The following is an 8,875-nucleotide window of genomic DNA, read 5'->3' as shown; positions in this document are numbered from 1 at the left end:
GCGTTTTGTCAGTGTGTTTTATCTGCCTGCCTTTACACTTTGTCTCCTGAAACTCCCATAATTTCTTAGATAAAGCTACTTTCAGCTGCTCCTTTGTTACAAGGGGTCGCCAAAGCAGGTAGGTCTGCATATTTGACTTGGCAGTTTTATGCCAGATGCCCTTCCTGGTACAATCCCAAAGGGGATTTGTGTCTCTGGCTGGAATTTAACCAGCAACCTTTTGCTTGCCAAGCAAAGTTGTTAAAGACTACACCACAGAACCACTTGTATCCTTTCTTAGATAAATAGATAAATTGGCTTTGTGAAGAAATCTTAGGAAACAATTCTAAAAAAAAAAAAAAAAGGTTACTGGTCGAGGAGGCGTCTGTTTGCCTTACAGCTGAAATGCAGTGGCCCAGGTTCGAGTCGGATCTCTGGAGACCTTTGCACCCTCTCCCCCTCTTTCCTGTCTACTCATCACTGTTAAACTATCAAATAAAGCCCAAAACCCCAAAAATAAATGTGAGAAGAAGACGACTCCTCTCTAGAAAAGCTTTATTGATTAGTTAAAATATATATATCCCTGTAAAAAGGATTTAGGAAAATGGATGCATTATAAAGAAAGATAAAACTGCTGAAACTTTTTAAAAAGCTGCTGAACACACGCACATCAACTCCTGCTTGGCTGATGGTGTTAGGTGATAAAACATAATGTCATAGATCAGAAAACAAAACGGAACTCTTTAGAGGAATTTGTTCTTAAATCTGTTATCGTATATATGTACCTTTGACTCCCATACCAGTGTCTTTTGATAGAGTATTTATCTGTTTTGGTCTTTAGGCACAAGTTACTTACTTAATAATGATGGTTACACACTTAAGGCCATGTGTCTTTGTGAGATTAAGGTTTTTTTTTTAAATATACGTTTACTCATGTAAAAATAGTTAATATAAATATTACTTTAATGGCACTGAATCCATACAATAAGAGACACATTGAATTCTTGTGCTGAGAGAAATCTTACCTCCAGAGAGATGGGAATTTACTGAATGACTTTATGACTGAGCAGAAGATGATTAAACCTGAGAAAATGCAACATGTGGGTAAGTACAAGGTAGCACATGTGGTGAGAAGCAAAAGCTGCAAAAGACTAACCACAGTGCTTCCACTGAATGAGAGCATGGCTGGAAAATGTAACAGCTTTGACTCTGCAATGAAAGACGGATACAAAAAAAGAGCAAAGTGAAAGTTTTGAAACACATTCATGATGCAGGGTTTTAGAACAGGATACTGTTTCTATGTTTCTTTGACACCAGCAATAAAATAGGTGTCTGGTACCTGGCTGCACGAGGCCAATGAATTGTAAATTACAATTGTGAAAGAAGCTGTGATGCTGATGGGAATGCAGCAGCGACGTGAAAACAGAAAATACAGAAAAAAGAAACTGCTCAAAAGCATTTAGGGCTGGCAGCAAGAGACATAGCAAAATCATAAACATTAGCAGTAAAGTACTGGATAATAATGGATTGCATTTATATAGCGCTTTTCGAGACCCTCAAAGCGCTTATACAATTCATTCACTCTCACACACTGGTGGAGGCAAGCTACAGTTGTAGCCACAGCTGCCCTGGGGCAGACTGACAGAAGCGAGGCTGCCATATCGCGCCATCGGCTCATCACCAGTAGTTCTTGCCCAAGAACACAAGCCGGGGCTCGAACTGGCAACCTTCCGATCACAAGACGAACTGCCAACTCTTGAGCCACGATCGCCCCCACTTAACCTCCTAAGACCCGAACTCTTCCATGGCATTTTTAATTTCTCTTTGATATTTGGGCATATTGGGACCTCATGAATGTAAAAACAAAGAATTGCCAGATATTTATTTATTTATTTATTTTTTTTACCAGATTTTTGTTTCTGACAAAAATGAGATCCACATATGAGGACATTCGTTTTAAATTGTGATAGAACAGTGGCAGTAGAATGTCCTCGTAAGTGGATATCAGGCCCTTGTAGAGAAAAATATGTGTTTTTAGGTCTAGACAACCCAAAATGTGATGTCCACATATGTGGACGCCAGGTCCTAGGAGGTTAATGTTAATATTTCGTCTTTGTTGAATAACTACATTATTCCAATTAAATAGCAGTTAAAAGTGAGACTGTTATGACTGTGATTTTAAAAAGGTAAAACGATTCAGTTAATATGAAACGAGTAAATGAACAGAGTAGTCATATGAGAAGTGTGCAGTTTTTTTTCTTTTTAGCTCAGAGAAATCCACAATGGGCAACGACGTCAGTTACTCGGTGCACTGGGGGTGGACGAGGGACGGATTAAATGTGCCAAGGTTAATGGGAATTATGAGAGCAAACAGATGTTTGAGGGAAGGATTAGTTTAAGATCCACAAAAAGCTGCCTAGCCAATGAGCCTAGCCAATAAAAATTATTATTTTTATTTTAATGGTGGCTATAGCCTACTGTATCGGTAAGATGAATGCATCTTCACCTGAACATATCTGCACATACATTTTGCTGTTATCTGAAGGCATTTCAACAAATGTTTCTGACACACTTAATCACAGCCATAACCACATTTTATTTTAGTGGGGTAATTTCGGGGTGTGTGACACGAACAAAACGAATGTAAAATGACATTCAATATGTTTCACTGCTGAAGACAAATACTTTAAAAGAGGCTGTTAGTTTGATATCACAAATGTCAGATATGTTCTGTTTAGGTATGGTAGTGATTAATCAGACCAGTTAAGTTAGCTACGGTAATACTCTACCGGAAAATACTCATTATTTTAATAAAGTAAACTTGTAAACTTGTAAATTGAACAGCCTTTATTTTACAAAGAGTATACTGCTACTCTGGTTTTCGGATAATTATATTTGTTAAAATACTGAGTTCATAAAAAAGACCAAAGATCTGTCTTTAAAAAAGAAGAAAAGAAAAAAGACATACATAGCCTACACGTTGCAACCAACTTACAGAAATGCAGATAACCTCTGTAAAAATATGTTTCAAAATACCCATGTATTATTTTTTTCAGGTTATGTATTTCATTCTCCTTTAATGTGCAGATGGACAGTGCACGCGGTCCTCGGAAGAGCTTTTATTTTGAAAAGCCCATAAGCCGCTTTGTTGTGTCATAGCTGATATTTGATGCTAAAAGGGAGAGGAGGAGGAGGAAGTGTGTTAGAGCCAGAAATTGCAATCGATGTGTACAACTGTTGCTGTTTTGTAATTCCAGCCACACCGTTTAACTGAAATGAGTTAAATAAGGATAAATACCTTGGAGGTTTCCAGCAGCGGGCAGGGAAAAAAAAAAGGTAAATATGACTTTGTTTTTTCTTTTATTCTCTTTTCCTGGCGTGAAGCAGAAAGTTACCTGCTGGGGTCTTCGAGGTGCGGCTAGTCAGGTGAGCCTTCTTCCTACCCGGCAACATTACTCCTGGTGGTCAGATGAGAAGTCACCTTTGAGCTGTCAGTTTGCCACGTGGGAATCTTTAATTTATGAGTCTTTAAAGAAGGGTAACAGAGAAGTCCCTTCAAGCATCTGACAATTAAATGTTTGTTCTTACTCACGGATTGGAACATGTTGTTACATTACGTTTTAAATGATTTGTAATAGAGAGAAAACATTTTCATCAGTTCGGCATTGATATCAAGGAAGAAATGGTTTAAGTGGTACTTTTAATGAATCATGGTCACCTCAGAGTGCTCCTGCAAGACGCTGCTGGACGAAGCCTCATGTTGTCAGGGTGACACGGATGGTTACATAGTGTCTTGCATGGAGCTACATGGTAAAGGCTTACATATAAAATGCAGTATATGAAGAATACTGTTATTGATCACATTTTACCAACGCTGATTGAATGTCGAAAAGTTACTAGGTTCATACCGGCAACATGCTTCTGCTTACTGCTGTAGACCGACATACATCTTTATGCTTAGTATACATAGAAACGATACTTAAGCTTTCAGCTTTTATGTTGACTATTATATGTCTGAAATGTAGTCTACTGAATCTGTAAATGTTTTTGTTTTTTTTGTCGTTTTTTCTGTGTTTTCTGTAGTCACTGTCTTGCCTCATATTAAAGCATAGGAACCACAAACTGTGAAACAGACTCGTTTCAGGAAATAGCTTGTCTTGTTCAGCAAGAGAGCTCCGTGATGCAGTTACTCAACACAATACATCAGCTGAAGGGAAGAAAAAAACATTAGAGGCTTCAAAGAGCATTGATGGATGTGACCTTTTGTAACTTGCATCAGTACTTTAGAATGTATACACACAGAGAGAATGGGGGTGGTAAATTAAGGGAAACCGAAGTGTCTTGCTAAGGGGCACCACATTCTGCAGGAAGAGGTTTAGTGCAGGTTTAGTGTTCCAAGTCTCTGGATCTCTTCTTTAAAGACTGAGCAACTTTATTCCAAAGTCTATCTAGTATTTGTGATGAACACTGTCTATACAGTGTCTTCACTGTCTTCTTAGTACAAAATTTCCCACAGGTGCTAAAATGGATTGAGATCTGACGATCTGATCTCCCCATGTCATACTCCCCAAACCATTCATTGAGTTGTGTTGTGGAGTGGGGGAATTGAATTATTTCCTCAGGATAATGTTAATTAGTCAGAAATTTGGTTTGTGTTTAGGCTTCAGCTCTTATGGGAGAGGTGGATCAAAACCTTGCCAAAAAATTACCCCTACAGCGTAACAGATTATTTCCTTTATTTTGTCAGAGGTCTGTACATGATAAATATTTAAAAAATGAGAGAGAATGAATTTCCTGTAATTTCTAAGGAGCCTGCTTTCAGGATAAGAACTTGCTTGCAGCACATTTCAAAATCGACAGAAGCCTTTATTGTTTATCTGCTTCAGTAAATCATTGCCTGGTCAGATCTCTACATCTCTAATATTTAGAAGACCCATTCAGCCAGAGTACTTTAATGTTTAACAACGGATTAACCCGGGATCATTATAAAACAACATCATCAGTTATTTGTGTACTGTCGGGCTTTTCATAAAATCTGTCTTTTTTTCCTTCAAACAGCGGTGTCCTCATTTTGAAATGGGAGACAGAATGCACTGTGTGCAGTTGTGCATGAATTTCTTGCAACCACTGATGCATGTGTGAGCTTGCTTTAGCTTTTGTAATAACACTGAGTGATCCCTTATGTATAAGAAATCATGCCAATCAGACAGGATGCCTTTCTAGTACGTACTAGTATCAAAGGATGATTTTCATACACACCTTGGTGTTAGTCTTATTGCAAAGGGTTTTTGCATGGACAGTAAAAAATGCTTGCACGTACATGTACCCACTTTCAGGTTTGTTTAACACTGTGACTTTAAACCATTGCCTGTTTATTTCCTGTTTATTGCGATCTAGAACTGTTTTTTAAGCAATCTTGCTGAATGTCTAGCTATCTAATATAGTTAGAAAAGTGACTTAAAAGGAGGCTGGTGGGGAAGGTTTTGGGACATGTTTATCTGTATGATGGACAGTTAGCCTCAGCATGTCCTTGAACTGAGCTGGCTTCGTGCAAAAGCCTTCATGTGGACCCTGACTGTTCTGGCTCTAATGATGTGCTGTGCAAGGATAGGCAATTCAAGCTTGAACTTGGTGAGACATGGCATGCAGAAAGAGTGGGGTTTTTTTCCCATGTACTTGTTCTTTAACATTTTAGGATAGTGAAAAGAAAATGTTCAAAATGTGCATTTAGGCGTTTAATTTGCTATACTTTTTCTGTTGGAAATTCATGCAAATGAATACACAATAAGATAACTACTGAATTTGCATGTTTAAGCATAAAAAAACTAGTGAAATTAAAAAAATGACACCTTACTGTGACTATCATTAGGTAAATAATGGTTTATGTATTTCAGCCACTTCGCATACTTTGCTTGAACTTTGGAGTTCCTTATTTGTGTAGTATAAATTTATGGTGCCTTAAAGTGCTTGCTAGACTTTTTTTTTTTTTTTTTGCATGCAGGTGTGTCCTCCAATTTCCTGATTGGGACACAATTATTTTCCAATTCTCTGATTAGACTTTTTTTAAGTAAATAAATAAATAAATCTCCTTTTTGTAAGCCCCATCTAATGTGTAAAGAAGGATTAGTGGGTTGCCAGAGCATTAATCAAGGGCACAATGACTGCAGAATTGACCAGTATGTTTCTGATGGTGGGGGAACAGGACCCCCCCCCCCCCCCTCCCAAGTTGGTTTTTAGAGCTCACAGCTGATGTGATCTGCAGCTAATTATCAATGAGACATCAGGTCTTCAAACTACAGTCAACAGTGACAGTGCCCATACTGTATAAATTAATCAAATAAAAAAACCTACCTTACTTCAAAGGTCATGATACTTACTGTGACTGTCATGAGGTAAATAATGGTTTATGTATTTCAGCCACTTCTCATTTACTACTTTGTTGGAACTTTATACTGCACAAATTAGGAACTTTAAAGTACAGTACAATCGTACATTATACAATATCTTTTTATTTATTTATTTTTTTTAGGAAGGGCATATTGATTCAGGACCAAGCCTTAGTTTTTTGCATCATGCCGTTAGCCTTACTTTAGTTATACATACATGTATTTTAGCCCATACAACCAACCAGCCTTCTGGCTCCTGCAGAGTGAAATGTAAGAAAATGTCTTCAATAGTCTTCTGAGAAACTTTTCATAGTACAAAAATCCCCCCTATTCTGATGAACCATCTTGCCTTTCATCAGAGTCTATTCTTCCCAATGGAAAAGTGGGCCTCATCTTTTTTTTTTTTTTTTTTAATTTCTAATGATTTGCTGTTTTCCGGTGGTAACAGTGGCTGGACTGTCAGTTGAAAGCTATGTCGTATCCTGCTCTGTTGATTGATACCTGCTTTCTTGTCTCAGTCACACGATTATAGCTTTTTTGGGGGTTCTTTACAGCTCCAATTCCAAAAAGTTGGGACACTGAAATTTATTACATGTTTAACCTGAGAAACCATACAGTTTTTATTAAAGCTAAGGTGATTTTGAATTTGATGGCAACAATATATAACCTCAAAAAAAGTTGGGACAAGTATAACAAAAAAGATGTTTACAGAGATAACTCTCTGGAGATTGTTAGCTGCTGTCAAACTCAAGTATAAAACTATTTTTTTTTAATTTTCTCTTCCTGCATTTTCACTGTTTAAACATTTGACATGTTTGTATTCTGTTGTGAATTTGAAAAAAGTGGGTTTGTGTAAATCATTGCATTCTGTTTTATTTTTATTTTACATATCATCCCATCTTATTTGGAATTGGAGTTGTTGTGTTTTTGAAACTATACTTAATTCATGCCCTAAGTTACACTAACACCATTTTCTAGTCAAATCACATGATCAGTGCCCTACATTGCAATGTTCTGCACACATGGTTACTTTGGTCTTTTTCTCCCATTACTCTTTTAAGCCCATCAAGCTCTTGAAATGGCCTTTGATTCCCTTAATAATTTTGCTCGCAATGAAGTTTGATCCTGAAATTAGCTGATATTTTAACTTAGGCTTTGTAGTGAAACATCCTGCCAATAAAATGCAGTGACGTGAAAGGGATGCAGGCTATCAGCCCTGTTGGCAGTCATGCACGTTAATCGGTTGGTCTGTGATGACCAATAAAGCAGTAATGGAACATATATGATTCCAGGTTCCTGTTTTTTGAAAGATGACCATCTGTAATTTTTAGTACCATATTTAAAGTTATGATTTAAAAAAAATCTTCATACATGTAGTGAATTCAAAATGTCAATTGAATTGAAAAAGTGGATTGAAAAGTCCATATGATGTGAATTTACTGGAAAGTTACCACAGTGAGTGGCCTTAATGTGATCTACCTTCCTCATATTCTGTACAGGCAGCACCCTCACCAAATGGAGTATTTCTACTAGTAATGCCGTGTCTGAAATGGACTGTTTCCTGCTACGTGCCATTCTGTGGCCAAAAACGGGAAATTTGGACGATAATCAGACCTGATAATCCCAACTTTGGTCCCTGAGGGCAGTGGAAGCAAGCTGTAAACACGAAACTGACATATTGTGTATTTTGTCCTTAAAAGATTGAAATGACTGAGTTAGTTCACAGTGGGTTTCTGGAGCTCACAGCTAAGTTTAACTGTAGCTAAAGCAAAGACTTCAAACTACAGTCAAGGGTGACAATGCCTTTAGCAGTATAAATTAATCAAATGAAAAACCACCTTGCTTCAAGGGTCATGAAACTTGCTGTGACTATCATTAGATAAATACAGTTTTATGTATTTCAAACACTTCTCATTTACTGCTTTGCTTGAACTTTGGATTTCCTATTGTGCAATATAAAGCAGGGTATAATCTTACATTATATGGTCCCTTCAGGTGCTTGCTAGTGTGTGCCCATGTGACACACAGATTACAATTAATCAGTCAATTACTGTAGTTCCAGATACTCCTGATAGCAATTAGTTATGTGTCTACAGACTCAATTTCTTCCATTCCAACCTATCCAGCACAACGGGCAAGATCAAAGACCCAAAGAGTATTATGCTTTTGGCCTAATTTTCTACTAAGGCTTCATGACAACTTTAACTGCACTGAGGGGCAAATGGACTGGGCCATGTACTGTAAAATATTGGATTCAGCCAGAATACTGAAGATCTATTGTTGGTGGGTCTTCCAGCCTGACGATGACCCAAAACATACCATGGCAATAAAGGAGAGGCTAAAGAAGAAAATTAAGGTCATTGCAGTGGCCTAGCTGTGAAAATCTGTGGAGAGAGTTGCTAAGTGGCAGACAAGAAACCTTAAAGATTGAGAGAGTTTTTGTAAAGAGGAGTGGTCAAAATCCTTCCTGAGATGGGTGCAAACCTGGTGACCAGCATCGAGAGCAGTCT

At 37.6% G+C, this 8,875-nt stretch overlaps 1 protein-coding gene across 5 annotated transcripts in view; it reads left to right on the top strand.

The window, feature by feature from the left end:
* Positions 1-3,192: 3,192 nt before the first annotated feature.
* The window catches only part of LOC134631543 (multiple C2 and transmembrane domain-containing protein 2-like), a 47,784-nt gene continuing 42,101 nt past the window's right edge, over positions 3,193-8,875 (top strand). For all 5 annotated transcript variants that reach the window (XR_010094413.1, XM_063480006.1, XM_063479997.1 and 2 more), the window contains exon 1: positions 3,193-3,315. The gene's annotated coding sequence lies outside the window, so the exon portion shown is untranslated. The remainder of the gene's footprint in view (positions 3,316-8,875) is intronic.

The sequence above is a fragment of the Pelmatolapia mariae genome, linkage group LG1 (genome assembly GCF_036321145.2).
Source record: "Pelmatolapia mariae isolate MD_Pm_ZW linkage group LG1, Pm_UMD_F_2, whole genome shotgun sequence".
Taxonomy (NCBI): Eukaryota; Metazoa; Chordata; class Actinopteri; order Cichliformes; family Cichlidae; genus Pelmatolapia; species Pelmatolapia mariae.
Note: the sequence above shows the minus strand (reverse complement) of the source record. Positions and strands in the feature narration are given on the sequence as shown.